At 38.5% G+C, this 16589-nt stretch overlaps 1 long non-coding RNA gene across 3 annotated transcripts in view; it reads left to right on the top strand.

Annotated features, from left to right (window-relative positions):
- Positions 1-8248: 8248 nt before the first annotated feature.
- The window catches only part of LOC148189182 (uncharacterized), a 33685-nt gene continuing 25344 nt past the window's right edge, over positions 8249-16589 (top strand). For 2 of the 3 annotated variants that reach the window (XR_015777011.1, XR_015777009.1), the window contains exons 1-4: positions 8249-8325; positions 9688-9833; positions 12383-12537; positions 16303-16388. This is a non-coding gene — a long non-coding RNA (uncharacterized LOC148189182). The remainder of the gene's footprint in view (positions 8326-9687; positions 9834-12382; positions 12538-16302; positions 16389-16589) is intronic. The other variant, XR_015777010.1, reaches the window with a different exon arrangement.

The raw sequence follows: 16589 nt of genomic DNA, 5'->3' as shown, positions 1-16589 counted from the left end.
GTATCTAAAGTGTAAAATATCTGTTTTCTCTGTACCATAGAGCTACATTAGTGTCCCAGGATTATTAAAAACACATTAATGATGTTCAAAAGCCAGTGGAGTTATTTTAAAAGCAATGCAGTGTATGCATAGCATGATACTCTAGTGGCGCATATCACAACTATACTTATTTTAAGCCAAACCAGGATGTTTTTTTTTTTCTAAATCTAACCACATGCTTTTGTTGCGTAATAATACACTTTTGGTTCTCTGGTGAAATTTTACAGCCATGTGGTATATGTGGGATTGATTAAAAAGTAACCTACAGTGTGTGTTCATGGTAATCAAGGAACATGTCAGCTAGTGTAACAGTGTGGCTCACTAATGTGTTTTTAATAGTTTTTGGACAACAATGGCAGTCTATGGCAGAGGAACAAGATATGTCAGGTTTTAGAGACACACACACTACTGGTAAGAAGAATCAATTCCTTGTTCAACTCAGTCTTTACATGGAATTTTTTGACAACAAGAAAATGGTACATTATAATCAACCTTATCCTTTCAACTCCATCCAAAATTAGACGTCACCTTTGCAGTTTGGAAACAGTCAAGCCAGCTCATTAAACACAGTTAATCTATTCATTCATCAATAGTGGTCATTTCCATGATGCCCCAACACTCCATGTTTCTCTTAAAACATGCAGTACTCGTTCTTTAATCTATCACACTGTCCCGTAATTGGGAGCATATCTTCTACGCTGTCTTCTTTTTCCTCTCTGACATCATCCTTTTGTTTTGTTCTGAGATCATAGTCAGCGGCGGATAGCATCTCAGGGAAACCCTGTCTATAGGAACGGTAGGCTTGATTCAATTAGGACTTAACTTGTGTCAGATGCTTCGATTTGGAAACAAGTGTTGTTTCCTTGGGGTACTTCCTGGTTACTGCCATTCAAAAGTACAAACCCGAGTATGTTATCTGCACGCATCATAACATGGAAGCTTTGATCCTGAAGTGTCCATAGAAACGGGGTTGAATTTGTTCCCTGATGCTGCAGTGAGGTGTTTCTTTGTCTTATTTAACACAGACAAACTGTGTATTAAATGCATCATCATTATATTATCATATGGTGTAAAATTCTGTGCTAACTTTAATATCTATCTACGCAGTGGGTGAGAATAAACTTGTCTTTTCATTTCCTGTGAGCAATTAGTTTTTTTGACACATATCTTTATTAAACTTTTTACACATTATGGATTAAACTGAAATAATGAGAGACTGCAAGTTCAACAGTCACTGATAATGTTAAGAGCTCAGTATAAACCAAAATTGTACTTATTTGTTTTATTTAAAAGGGACCATGTACAGTGTTAAAATATTAAAGGTCTTTAAAAATCTGCTACAGGGTATTTTTACAAGACAAGGACACAGTATTAGTTGATATTGTGGGACCCACTTGAATTGATATTGTGCTGTAGTAGTGCAAATTCCCCAACATGCATTGATTGTGTGACCTTTGGGCCCAATTTTGCCGGGTCTGTAATCCAGCTGTTAAACACGCTGACTCAATCACCAGAAAAAAACGCAGGTATTGTATGTTTTTGCAAAGCATAGATATGTTACATATGTACGTTATTGCGTAGCGGATACAGTTAAACTTTACGTTTCTAATGCTGTGGGTTGTTATGTTTGGCACAAGACCACTTGGTAAGTAAATGTGGAATGAATTTGGAAGTTGTTGCGTCTCCATTTAATTTCCAACCGCCACATTTTGCATTCAGCAATTTGGTTTTAGTTGACAATCAAAAAGTTAGTTCCTCACAGTTCTTGCCTGTCACTTAACTGCATTCTGTGGGATTGGTTCAGATCAAGGGAAATGAACTGATACCTGTCGCACTTTTTAAAACAATTGGGGAAGATATCAAGTATTAAGTCAAAGGGCTCAAGAAAAGTCATTAGTCGTTATTTTTTAAAGTCAAATTTAGTGGCAAGTCTTTTGTTTTTAGTCAAGTTGAGTCTAAAGTCATCAAGTTTGTGATTTGAGTTCAACTCAAGTTCATGTCTGGTGACCAGAGTCCACACCTCTGGGTATTACACTTGCTGACCATTCACTAGTTATAATCTTTAGTTGTATACTGTAGGTATGCTAAAATAACATGGCCATGGATTCATAAAAAAGAAAAAAAAAGTTTCTGTATTGACCATTATCATTATCATTATTATACCCTTATCATTCCAGCTCACCAACATAAAACACTTTTTGTGACTCCATCCACAGATGTTTACCTCACTCAGTGAGCCTTTGATGAACATACCTGTAACTAGATCTCCAATATCTTTCATATCCGTCACATTTTTCCACCATCTCTACATCCCTGCCGCCCCCTCCGCCCCATCATCTCTCTGTATGGCAGTAATCATCACGCTGTGAGTCCACAACCAGACCCTGATGGTCATGCAACCAGGCCTGCACACATATTTACAAGTGTGAGTGTTTGTGAGTGTGTGTGTGTGTGTGTGTGTGTGATGCAGAGAGAAAGAGTGAGAGAGAGAAAGCTCCTGCAGACCAGATCCATCAACAGCTCCAATGGGTTTGACCCTCTCAGGTTAACCGCAGCCATTAATATAAGAGCTTCCCTCCCCTTCCTCCCTACTTCCCGCACTACCTCACGTGGGGGAGGACAGGCCTCTGTGTGTGTGTGTGTGTGTGTGTCTGAGAGAGAGAGAGAGAAAGAGAAACACACACAAATGCACACACAGCTGTTGACATGAAGAAATAGAGCTAGATCAAACACTTTGGCGGCGGGCGGCTGAAAAATGGAGTTGGCGGTCACGTATGTTCCACAGCAGAGATCTACACTTGTCTGCCCACTGTTGTTATTCTCATCACTCAACACTGATGTTCTACTTCTTCTTCTTCTCCTCTGGAATGGATAAACCAGCTCACCACCGCTCCATCTTTTTTTTTTTTTTCTATAGGGGCGGTTATTTCTCATAAGCCCTCTCCCTGGCTCGGTGTAATATTCTGAGAATGATTCGTGTTTCCTTACAGAGGTAATTTAACATAAGACATTCCTGTCAGACTGTGGTGATGGCTGACTACATGAATTAAGGATGAACATGTGCTATTCCTACAAATACTGCACACAAAGTTGGTGGATGCTTGTATATAAAGCGTTCTGTTTATTGAAATCACTAAAATGGAGAAAAAGTCAGAATTCAGTGTCAGAAGTGAGGACTTGATCTTGTCTTCTGTACAAGTTTAAGGCCTGAAAATAGGAACATGATCAGTTTTCAACTGCAGGAATGAATAGAATATAAATAAGTCAGAGCAGGCCCACCTTGTGTATTCAATTATTAGGCCAATGACTCAGAAGAAAATCAATGACTGTAATAAAACAAAGAATTTCATGTTTTTGCTCTTGTTTGGGGTGTTTTGGGAACATTAATACTTGCCTCTGTGCAGCTCATTGTATTCGCTGCAAAACGCACTACATTTATGTGCAAGATTATTTTAGTTACAGATGTTATTTTTTTCTTTTTGCATCACTGAAGAATGTTATTAATGGCATCTGTACATGGAGCTGCTCGGCCTTTTGTATTTTTATGAAAGGGCTGAAAGGAAAATGTTCAGCTCCAATATAACTGCTGTTTGTGAGACACAAAGGACTTCATCTGAACTTGCAGTTTATGATGTTTTCAAACTTTAGCCTCCAAGGATTTAAAACTACTCTAACTAAATGTATAATGTATCTCTTTACTAATTTAAAGTAGAAGTCCAAACATGTAGATAGTTTGCTCTTCACAGCCCTCTAGTGGTTAGTTGCAGTGCAGGTGGAAGAGTTGATGCATGCTGCTTTGATTAAATCAGTCAGAGTGCATCTCGTCTCCCTCCCTGCTTACCGCTGTACACCCTCTGTTATACAAAGTTTCCTCATATTTATAAGATATTTTATCAGTATTATGAAAGCCTTTTTTTCATTATTTTTGGCCAGAGTTATGTGAAAACCTCATGTTCAACAGCAGAAATTATTTTTCTGAAATATATTCATGCTTCTCCTCTCTTTTAGAAAATTCCCTTGGATTGAAAATTAATCACTTTTTATAACATGAGTCATAATTTATTACCTCATCATGTTTGAAACAAACGACACAGTATCAGTGAACTGAGTCCAAGTAAACCAGAAGTTTTGCAATGCTCTTTTAAAAAAACATACTAAAACTAAAATGGGAGATCTGAAAATTACAAATTACATTTGTGTGTTTCATACATATCATATCAGCATTTCTAAAGTGATGTAGTAAATAAGCTGACTTTGTCATTTGGAGGTGGAGAGAATGGTGGATGGTGTGTCACCTCGGTGAGATGCCTGCCAAGCTGACCACTGCAGACCACTATTTGTTGTTTTTCCAGCAGCTTTGTAGCCCCTGAACATGGGTATTTTTTAGTGCCCTGTTGCTGTTTTGCGCAGTGATAGTGCCAGTAAAAGTAATTGTCTTTTTACATGGAATTGCTGCATTTTCTCCCAGGATAGTGCCAAGACAAGCGGTTGTTTTTTTACAGACAATGCTGTGTTTCCTGCCAGGATAGTGCCATGAAACATGTGTATTTTAAGTCAGAACATGATTTTTATTAATCAAAACCACGTGTTTTTTGTGCCTTAAACTAACCATATGTTAACCACAGACTTACTGAAACATAAAGAAACATAAAGTTTCAACATATCTGCTAAATAACATACAAATGTAATATATCCATGGTTTGCAGATAACATACAGTGGCAACATTTGTTTTGGAGATTGGGTTGTGCCTCTAAAAGACTTCACAATGTTTCCAAGGTGAATGCACAGGATGCTGTGTGGGTTTAAAGGTTAAACTCTGACTTGTACAGGAAGTCAGTTAAAGAAATGTCCTGGAGCAACTGAGGTACAATTCCAAAATTCGAAACGATAATCAGCTGGCAGTGGCTCGGCCCTTCCTAATGCTACAACATTGTACCCCTTTTTGTTTCCTTTTCTCGACCATATGTTCTGTTGTTCCGACATTGTTGTCAAAACCCCTCAAAATCTACAAGTGCCTAATAGCTCTGAGGAATCAGTGTGTGCAGCCAAAAATGCCTTTCAGGAGGTCCCTTATTCTCAGCGCGGGGAGGAAGTGGTCCGCACCAGGCCCGAGGCGGCTTGCAAGAGGCTATTAGAGGCCTGTGGCAGGATGCCTCACAAATCCAATTAGGAAGAGCTGGGACCAAATCTGGATTCTACTGCTGCCTGTCAGTCAGAGCAGGAGAGAGCAGGTGTCCAGTTACCAGTAATGTCAGAGTGAAATATGTGTGTGTGTGTGTGTGTGTGTGTGTGTGTGTGTGTGTGTGTGTGTGTGTGTGTGTGTGTGTGTGTGAAGGTGCTGGGTTTGTGTGCTGTCTGTCTGGAGTGTCTTAATGTGCATCATGTGTTTGTTTGCATACCGAATACTCTAAGTAGTGTGTGTGTATACCCAAACATGTTCAGGGCATATGTAAGCAGTGTTACTATGAGAAAGCTGCAGGCTGGGTCCCTTGGTAAATGTAGTCCAATCCACCGTAACCAATGGAGAATCTAACTGACTATTACCTAATCACTGATGTCATCTCCCTGCTGTATATGAGCTGTGACTGACATCACTTGGAGGCTGCCACTCTTAAGTAGTGTCAATAAGTCAGAGAGCGACTGCTGTTACAGTATCACTCACTGAACTATTAACCATGTGACAGCCTCCTTTTTAAAACTCAACATTGGACTGAGTGATTTGGCACAAACATCCACTTGGTCTCATGGATGAAGTAATTTGATTTTGGTGGTTGAATGTCAAAGGTCAAGGCCAATATGACCTTACATTGGCCTCATTCAAGTAAATGTGATATATCTTAGGAACACCTTGAGGGAGTTTGCCCAAATTTGGCACAAACATCCACTTGGTCTCAAGGATCATCTAATTGGATTTTGGTGGTCGAAGGTAGAAGTCAGTGTGACCTCACATCCATATTGTTCTCATAACATGATATCTCAGGGAATTTGCTTAAATTTGGCACAAATGTCTACTCAGACTCAAGGTTGAACTGATTAGATTTTGGTGGTGAAAGGTCAAGTTCACACTGATCTCACAAAACTTGATTTTGACCATGAATTTTACAAAAATGTCTAATAGGATAAAATGATGTGGTGACAACATCTATATCCAAGGACAACTTCACTATGACATCAATGCCATAACTCACTTGTAAAGCTCCATGTTCAGCTCAGTAAGGGGGCCGCAACAAACTTTTTGTTGTTATTTTTAGGGCTGCAGGGGCATTATGTGTTAGGATCTGTAGTACTTTGACTATTTTTCCTGTGTTTCTCCAGTGTTCTCACCTCCATTCTTATTGAATGTTGTCCCCAGTTTGTTACCCCTGTCGGGGCGTGGCACTCTGCTCCCCAGCTGAACTCACACCTGCTGCTCCTCACACACCTGCTGATCATTTACTCTGATTGCCAGCTACCTGATTTAAGCCCGACCTTCCCATTCAGTTTTCACCAGTTCATTGTGAACCCTTTGGTGGTAACACCTTGACCTTTGTCTTTATCAATGTGTTTGTGAAGATTTTGGATTTTGCCTTGTTTTTGGAAACCCCTGTTGCTACCTGTTTTAATATCACAAACTGAGCATTAAATCTTTTAAACTACCACCTGTCTCTGATGTCTGCATTGCGGATCCTAATAACAAATGTTCAATTCTAAGATTATGTACCTGAAACAAAGGAGTGAATGTGGAAAAAAATCTATAATCAGACACGGATAATGGGCATGGTAGAGGCTGGTAACAAGCTAATCACAATGGCTCCTCAAATTTCCTTTCAAAGCAGTTCTCTCCCCATTAAGTACTGATAATTTAGTAAAAGTGGAGAATCCACAGGAGTATTTCCCGAAAGCAAACTCATCTGGGATGTGCAGAGTTAGGAGCCCAAATCCCAAGGGCAGATTGCGGCTGTTTTGCATAAAAGGTTACCATGTTTGTATTGAGAAATTATTATATTTTTCTCTCCAAATTTTCATTTGTAATGTGTGCGGATGTACCTCGACCAATTAGAATCTGTGGTGAAATGTTGACCTGGGTTAAGCAGGCTGAAGGCAGACGGTACAAAACATCTAGAAATGATCAGATGCTGGATTGCCAGTAACACTGTCCTTGCTGCTGTACTTCTCCTCCTCTTCTCTGCTTTCATCATTATTCACCACTGCATTCTTTGTTGATGTCACTTTACGGTAAGGGTTCCTCACTATTTTCCTTCACTTGTTTCTCACATTGAAGTTGAAGTGGATTTGTAATAAAGCTCTACTGATGGACACACAGCTCCAGCTGAGGTGAAATGATCTGACTCTGGATCCTTGAGATGGGACTTCATTGTCACCCCTATTTGATAGAGCATTTTACCAGAGTCAAATACCATCTCTCTGTCTTTGTAATACACTGTCATCCTCTCCCACTTACTCCCTGTGTGCTGCAGACAGTTCTGGATAATACAGGTTGGTCAATATGTGGCCTGAGACTTTGAAACAGCACTAGCAGTGACACCTGAAACCTCCTGCAAAGCACAGAGAGGACTTGTCAGTAAGAGCAGAGTTAGCATTAGTATAGTGAAAGTTTGGACGTCAAACATGGTAATATGTACAGTTTTTGGATGCAAAGTGGATCAGTGTGAACACATTGTAACATTTTAGCAAATATTGTATGTTTCAAATCCACTTAGGCTGTGTCAGCCACGTCCAGTTAGCCGACAAGCTAAGAAACAACATAAACAAATAAAAGATGCTAACCACACTTGATATTCTGATATGATTTTAGTTCACAACAGACTCAACCTCTGAGTCTGGGTTTAACTGAGACCACACTGGCCATCCTGATACACTGTACTGTATTGCTCTTACCAGACTTGCATATGTCTAGAACTTTCTCCCCACTTAATTTTAGCACTGTGACATCCTTAAAGAAAGCAGAAACTAAAACCTACTGCAGGCAGCAGTGGTGGGCAGAACGAAGGTCATATCTGGAATTTATCATCGGAGGAGAAAAAGTAGGCCTAACCCTATAACACCACTTGTATCAAATTCAATACACAACTACTTCCTGTGATCTCCATGTCATCCATATTAACAAAACTTTCCTGAAAGCCTGTTGTATGGTATGTGATACATGTCATCTGCTCCCTGATGGACTATTGATGCACTGCAGGCAGTACAGGCCCTTTAAATACCACAAACAAACATGGCTGCCCCCCTTCTCTGACCTTCAAGGCTCTTGTAAGGAAATCTTAGCTCATTTTGAAAAGGTTATGGTAAGAATAACTTTTATGTTGTTACTTGTACTTTACTACGGATATTTAATGATTGAAGGAACTCACAATTACCCAATATTTTGTAGCTTATTATATGGTAAAATTGGATTGAAAACATATGTATCAAATGTGATACTCCAGAGATTTTATCTTAAGAGATCAGTGGGACAGCTGGTGACATTAATGTGTGAAAAAAACTAGAGTTAATGCAGTAGTATCATATGAAACAAGACAATCTCAAGCAACTGTTGGTACCAATCATGTCATGCTAGCTTGAGGAGGTGAAAAAACGCCCCATAGTTAGTCTAAGCTTTGGTGAGAGAAAAATTGCATGATCATTTCACAGTGGTGCCTTCTGACCTCAGGATAGGATATCTGAGTAAAAATTGGTTCTCTATGTACTGAGTCTCTGTTTTACATGCATGCCCACTTTAAGCCAATCCCATGCAGATTTAGGCAAAAAACATACTGTTATTTGCATGCAGTATGAATGTGTTATTTTGTGTTATTTAAACATACTCTCGTCTCTAAACAGCCTCAGAAATGCATAAATTCTATTTGACTGGAAAGCTGAGACTCTTGTGGGTTAAAACAGCCAAATTTTGTTCATTTGTGATGATGTTAGCCCCCATAGAAGCCACTTAATTGTAGCGAGGCCATTTTTAAAAAACTTGACCTCATTGTATAAAATGACCTATCGTGACCTCTAGGATAATTACAGCCTCATGAAACTTTACAGCCATCCATCATCTGTATACCTTGGGCATACAGATGATGGATGGCTTTCCTATTAATGTCCTCTGTGGGAAATATGAAGTTCATCTTTACCTGAATAAGAAAAAAAAAGTTATTTTTGCCCCAGCAATGCACTAAAAGGTGGTTAAAAGGTTCCTGTTAGGGAAAAAATGACAAAAAACAGCTGAAGTGTTCCAATTGCAATGAAAAATGTGTGTATATATAGAGATTTAAAAAAAAAAAACAATGAAAAAACCCAACATTTTTTGTGATCATTTGATTAACATACATTCCTGACATATCAAATACAACAATTAATAAATGAATTAGTATTTTTACAAACTTTAACAATGTCTGAAGGTGAATTTTAAGCTGTAAGAGAGTAGGCTACGTTTGTTAAATGCAGAGCAAACTGGGTGCACTCAGTGGTTAACTGGAATTATCACTAGCTACTATGGATGCTGTGCTAGACAGTTATTTGGTTATATAATGTCACCATGGTTTTTTAATGCACTGTTAATACTGTTTTTTATTATGAAATGGAGCAAAAAAGGTCTTTGGACAAATATCACAAATTCCTCCTTTTCTTCTCAGCCAGCTGTTTTGTGTCTGTGCTTTAATTGACAGCAGCTGGCTGGCTGAGCCTCAGCAGGGGAACCAGAGACAAAGAAACTTGCTGTAGTGCACAAGCCATGTAAAGACAAGGTGGTTTTGGTGGTGATATTAAGGAGTAAGGACCACACCAGCATCTGAAGGGAAAGTAACATTTGCAGGTATGTTTACATGATGTTCAATGTGCTGCAGCTGAGCAGATAATTAGTGGACTAGCCTGCAAACAGACAATAGCAGTGTACTTTTTCCTGCTGAGTGTTTATTCAGCGAGATAAAGTGCAGTACAAGGCATGTGTTCATGCTTGTAAGTCAAATTAGAAGGAAACTTTAGCAGGAAAGTTAATGTATTTGTTCAAAGTCTTAGGCTTTTGTGTCACCCAGTGGGGTGCAGTCCGGCTATTAATCAGTGAAACCGTCTTTGTCACAGTAATTGCGAAAAGTTGAATGAGTGATCTGATAATATGAGGCTAACTGTTATAATCACTAATAAAAATCAATAACAAATAATTAAATTTCTAAACGATTATTGCTCTTAAACCACTGCAGGGTCAGTAAATCCCCATTTCCATCTCCAATTCATGACATTTGTATTATCTTAAAAGGATATGTATAGTTACAGAAAAGGTGCCAAATGATACATGTATTATTAAAAATAAAAACACAAACATGCTTGCACACACTCCCACAGCGGGGCATCTGTCTGTAAAAAAGCCTCATGTTGGCTCTGACAGATGCTTCATTCATGAATAGTCAGATGAGACAGAACCCCTGCAGAATAATGATGTTTACACAGACTGGATTTTGCCAGTTTTTAGCTACAAACAAACAAAGCCATCAGACAACACTAATGTGACTGATAGTGGAACGGTTAGGTTGACCTTGCTTGTCGACACATCCTAAAATATAATAGAGAGACCTGGTTTCCACTAACCATTTCAGCTCTGCCCATCTCTGCATCAGATGCAGCCTGATTTTAGTGTTTAAGTGTTTGTGGAAACTCAAACAAAGATAAAAGTGAAGAAAGGAGCTAGTTCTGGTTTGGCGATTTAAACCTTCTAAATATTAAGACATAATGAATGTTGAAAATGAACCCCTCTCTTAAGGTGAGTGTATGCAGGTAACTAAGTAAAGTAACTACTTGGATACTGCAGTTTAAATAAGTGTCTTGAACTCTCCAAAGCAGACCTTAAGTATTGTACTCAGTTATTACTTCCACATAGATACTCTCTTCTTGTTTTTCATTCAGTTCTACCCAGAGGCTCAGGGGGAAAATATAAATCACTATGGATAAGTGTTTAGGTAGAGATAGCAATGTGGAATGGCATTTTTATTTTAGCCAAATTTAAGCATTTAACACAGTGATACTCAACTTACATCCTGCGGGCCAAATCTGGTCACCGATAGAGTGCAGGGTGGCCCCCCCAGACATTTTCTAGTTCACAATAAAAATAAAGCGATTCACCCCGGGAATTGCTTTGTTCTTTTAGTATACGTAGGGTGACAGAGTGCATAAAAGAGCATCAAAATAGAGCGTGTCAAAAAAAGTGCCAGGGGGAAGATCCCATACACACTCTGAGGTCCTAGCTAAGCCCCTAATGCCCTAAAATCCTAGAAATATCCGAGACATGTACAAGAAAATTTCTAAATTTTGAGAAACGTCCCTGAAATTTGTAAACTTCCTTAAATCTGATAATTGTCTCCAAATCCTACATGTACTAAAGTACAAGAGACGTCCTAAAATTGCAGAAACATCATGAACTCCCAGAAACATGTATGGGGCTGCTATGACTGGCCCCTGGCCTCCTGTTATTTTGCGAGAGTGGCCCCCAAGCAAAGCAGGTTGAGTATCTCTGATTAACTGTCTTAAATGTTTATCTTGTTTTTGGCTTAAAGGTCCTGGTGTAGGATTTAGGAGGATAAATTGGTTTAGATGGAATATAATATGATGTTTTCTTTAGTTTCTAAGCTCATGAAAATAAGGATTGTTGTGCGTTTGTTACCTTAGAATGAGCCCTTTATATCAACATACGAGTGTGATCTTGTCTTTGAAAATCACCATGTTGCACCACCGTGTTTCCATAGTAGCCCAGAACAGACAAACTAAACACTGGCTCAAGGGCCATTTGCATTTTCATTAGCTGCCCCTCAGCGACAAGCATTGGAAAAACACAGATGTTTTTTTTTTTTGAATGTGAAACTGCTTCATTCAGTGTTTATATGATATAAATCACATTAGTCCATTTCCACCAATAAATCCCCCCAAATTCTACACACCAGGACTTTAAAATGTCTTATTTAAAAAGTATTGCACGAGCAAATCAATCAATGCTGATGTGAAGATTTTTGAGCAATTTCAAAATCAGTGATTAAAACTGAGTCAAATTAGCTTGTCTCAAATTATCAAAAGTTCAATCAAAGGTTTTTTATTTCAGTTGTATTGACTTTTTATGAAAGCAAAAAATAATGAAACTGTGACTCCGTTTCACATAAAGTCAAAGGACAATAGCACACTTGTCTGCATTGAAATGTCTCACAAATTGTTTTGTCCTGGACCAAACAATCAGCTTTTCAAAGGTGTCGCATCCACTTAGACATCAAAGAACAATCTCATAAAAGCAGCCTGACATATGAAAAGCTAGATTTTTTCAGCCCCATGATGGGACCGCAGAGAGACAGTATTCATCGTGCTGTAATCCTGTTCCCTCCTCAGAGATGAATGTCTCCTCCACACGAGAGCTGACAGGAGGGGAGATGGCTCCTGCTGCGGGGTGGCCAATCCAAACTGCAGCCCCACTTCCCGGCTCCCCGGCGGGCCCTGCAGTGAGCCATATATCTGACAAGACGATGTTTGGCTTACACCTCCAGGTAGTTCATATACGCCATAAATATACATGGGAGCACATGCACATAGGCTAAGGGAGGGGGGTGGGGGTTTGGAGGGGGTACTTGGATGAAAATAAAATCTTGTTTCTGACTTGTACAGAAAAAATATGTATAAATCATGTAATTTCTAACTTTCACATAAAATAATGGGGAGATCCAGCCTGCTCTCACTTCAAACTCCTAAAATAACAAACAAACAAACAACAACAAAAATAAGAAAATAAAGTATAAAAACAAACTCCAAGGCAAACAAGACTTGAAAAAAATGCTTAGAAAATTAAAATAATTCTGTAAAATGATTTTAAATATAGAATTATGATGATAATAAATAGTTTTTCCCTGTCTTTTTTTTTTTTTTTTTTTAAATTCTAGATCTACAACATTTTATACCAAGCTGCTCATTTCCCTTTTCTCAGTTTTTTGAAAGAAATTGCAACAATTCTCTCAGGGTTCAAAGGTTTAAATACAACTTATGCAGAACTCAGCAGCTAGATTGTGAACTAAAGTTCTGTCACATCGCTTTAATTTTAGCATCACTGCACTGGTGTCCCATTAAATCTAGAATCCATTTCAACATTTTATTACCTACATGACCATCCACGGTTTGGCTCCAGATTATATTAAAGAAGTCGTAACCAGGGGTGACGGTGTGTTTTCGGTGATGGCCTCTCGCCTTTGGAACAGCCTTCCCCTCAGTGTGAGATCGCCAGACTCCACTGAGATTTTAAGTGCCTCCCTAAAACACACTTTTACAAGAAGGCCCATCCTTAATATTATTATTCTACCTTTTTCATTATTATTTAATGGTGTTATATTTTCACCTTATTGTCATTACATTTTATAGTGGTTTGACACTTGTTTCAGTGTCCCCATACTGCTATGTTCATATGCACTTCCATATATTTTGCATCGTTTCTGCTTTAAATTCAAAAGTTTTGTCTTTCATTGGCATTTTACTCGCTTATATGACATCATCTCCTATATTTGCTGCTTATTCTTTTACTGTAATTTTATTTGCGTAAATGAGCTTAATTATCTCATCCACATTTTAATTATTAATGTATGAATTTGTATTTTTGTACTGTGCTGTTTTATACTTGTGCTTTTCTTCCTCTTCTTCTTCTATTCAGTATAATCTAGTAAAATAAAATAAAAAACCCAGACATTTCAAAATAGGGAGTTCTGCATTGGTCCACTAGATGGCAGTACAGGCTCAATACCATTTACTTCATAATGAGAAAACAGAATACACTTAGGCACAGACATGCTTTACTTATTTATCACATATAATGACTCAATCAAAATAAAACTCAAATCTTTTTATACATTACATTAAAAATCCTTGTTCCTGCTAAAATAAGATATCACAAGTGCATGTGGAGACCGCTTTCTACGCTGAGGGAGCTCTAAATGCTATGGCATAAAAATATACTGTAGACAATGATCTGAATCCAGCTTTAAACAAGTTTGCTTTAGAAGAACTTGATTTGCCAGCACAGTGGGCTGAACCTGACCCCATCAACACCTTTTAAAATGTATGTAATGCTGGTTGTGAGTCCACATATTCTGTGTATGAAGACTTTCTACAGAGGAATGGAAATTAGGAATAAAAAGAGCTGGATCATTGGCCATCTGCTGGTTAAAGTGCAAAATAGTCTTGAGAAAAAGTACCTTTCTATCAAAATTGGACAACTTCTTTCACATTCAGACAAACACATGCTTTGAAAATAACAGAAGCTGCACATGTATGGATCATATACCCTTAGGAATCTTAACTGGCATGCTGTACATGTGACACTTACGTAACAAAGGTGATAATTAGCAATTAACACTGAAACTCAGGGGTGATGGTACCCTGCACAATAAATGGTCAAAGCTATTGGCTGTTAAATATCTCACTCCAAAACCATCAAGGCTTTCCACAAGATTTTGGATGTGGCTGCAGAGACGTTATCACAGTTGCTGTTTCAGGTCACCCTGAGGGTGCTGAATGGGTCTAAGGTCAGGGCTCATTTTTGGCTATCTACTGCATGTATTAATGAAGCAATAATATATGCAAATTTGCTATACCTTAATCATTATGTAATGGGTACCCTTTGTGGATACCCAAAGCACTTTGGGTTGCCTTTGGGTATGAAATGGGCTATATAAATAAATATAAATAAGTTTTCCGAGGTATATTTATCTATATACAAAGTATTCACTGCAGCTACAAGAGCTGCTGGAAAAACAGACTAATCATCAATTCTACCTTTTCCTTTTTTGGGGGGGGGTCCTTTATTTGATTATTAAGGTTGAGGAGTTGAGGAGAAAAAGGAAAGAGAGATGGGAAGGGAGAGGAGGAATGACATGCAGCAAAGGGCCCAAGCTGGAATCAAACCCAGGCCATTGTGTTAAGGACTGAGCCTTAATGCTACGTGCTCTACCAGTTGAGCTACTGGGGCACACAAATTCATCAATTCCACTTGAAGGAGAGGCTTACAGGCTCACACTGCCAGGCTGACCCCTCACTGAAGAAAGTGCACTGCCAAAACGGAGCCACCAAAACAATAATGGCAGGGTGAAAAGGCAACCCAGTATCACTTCCAGTTTGCCAAATACTAACACTTGGCACCCTCTAGCAGAGGTATGGGATGCAACGGGTGACAGCATTTGTTGATGCTTTGCGCAACTACTGTAGTACAAAGACAAAAAATGACTGCGTAGAGTGGGTCAGAGGTAATGTTTGTTAGCTAGCAATGTATATCATGTATGTCATGCCGTGTATGTCGTGATGTTTGTCATGTGATATTGAATTACATCAGTTGCAAACATGCTTAAGCCAAACCATGGTGTTTTTTTTCTAAACCTTACCTAAAACTAAGTAGAGGTAAACCTCAAAGTAATTTAATTTTTTATATCTATGTTGTAAGTTTATTTTAAAAACTAGTTTTTACATTGAACAAGCATAAACTGTTCATTTCCTGTGAAAAATGAACTTTATCTTAAAAAGAGACAATCCATGTAACAAGGGTGAATTTTATTATTAATTAATTATTGACTTAATATTTTGACAAACAGACAAAGTGTTACTGATTACATTAAAGTATCACAAATCTGCATACACATTTGGAATAACACAGAATGTACATTATATTGTATGTAAATACTGCCATTACCCAGAAAACTCGGGGTAAATCAGTTTCAAGAAGTTAAAATATCAGTATAGATGTTTTTTCTTGTTTTTCCAACATGGGTACAACAGATGCAGCCATGCATGCTTGCCTTGTAGCTTTAAAGTGAGAAATGTCAGTTGACTTCAGGATGGACACAACAGGACTGTCATCCTTTTTCTTCTGCCAGAGTGATATTTCTTTTAAAACATGGCACAGGTGGCTTTAAAACCACTTAAAGACAATGGGGGGGGGGACATCAGGTGGGACTGCACTCTCACCTTTTTCATCAGTGAAGATGGAAGATGGCAGCGCACAGGGGTTACGATGGGGCACTTAGTCGGCGGAGCCAAAACATTAAAGGAAAGATGAATGCACTTCATAGCCAACACTTGGCGACAGGAAAGAGTGGCAGTAATGGCTGGGAGGTGAAACACAAGACAGAGATGGTATTTATCAGCCATGCAGTGTATCATCCTGCCTTTAAGATACACTGAGATGCTAGCAGACCTGAACTAAAATCATAAACGCTTTCAGGGGAATACATTATTCATTTATGTTGGACAATTCTCTTTTCTCCTGCTCGTCTCCGCAGGTCATGGTTGTCTAAAGACAGGAACCTCTGGGCTGGTTGGGATTCAGTGTCTTGCTCAGGGACACTTAAGAGGATCTCGCTTCAAGGTAATAAATCTGTCAGTTTAGAGATTTAGGAGAAATCTCACTTCACCTCATTTTATCCAAATCACTTGTTTTTTTTGTAGGCAAGATAATCAGAAACAGGTCAGACTGTCAGTAACAACATAGACAGATATTAAAATACACCTATATGTCAAGTGTGGAAAATGGCAAACACAGATGCTTAATGATTATAGAAAATCATAT

This window comes from Plectropomus leopardus, chromosome 7 (assembly GCF_026936395.1).
Source record: "Plectropomus leopardus strain MGB_pleo_1.0 chromosome 7, ASM2693639v1, whole genome shotgun sequence".
NCBI lineage: Eukaryota > Metazoa > Chordata > Actinopteri > Perciformes > Serranidae > Plectropomus > Plectropomus leopardus.
Note: the sequence above shows the minus strand (reverse complement) of the source record. Positions and strands in the feature narration are given on the sequence as shown.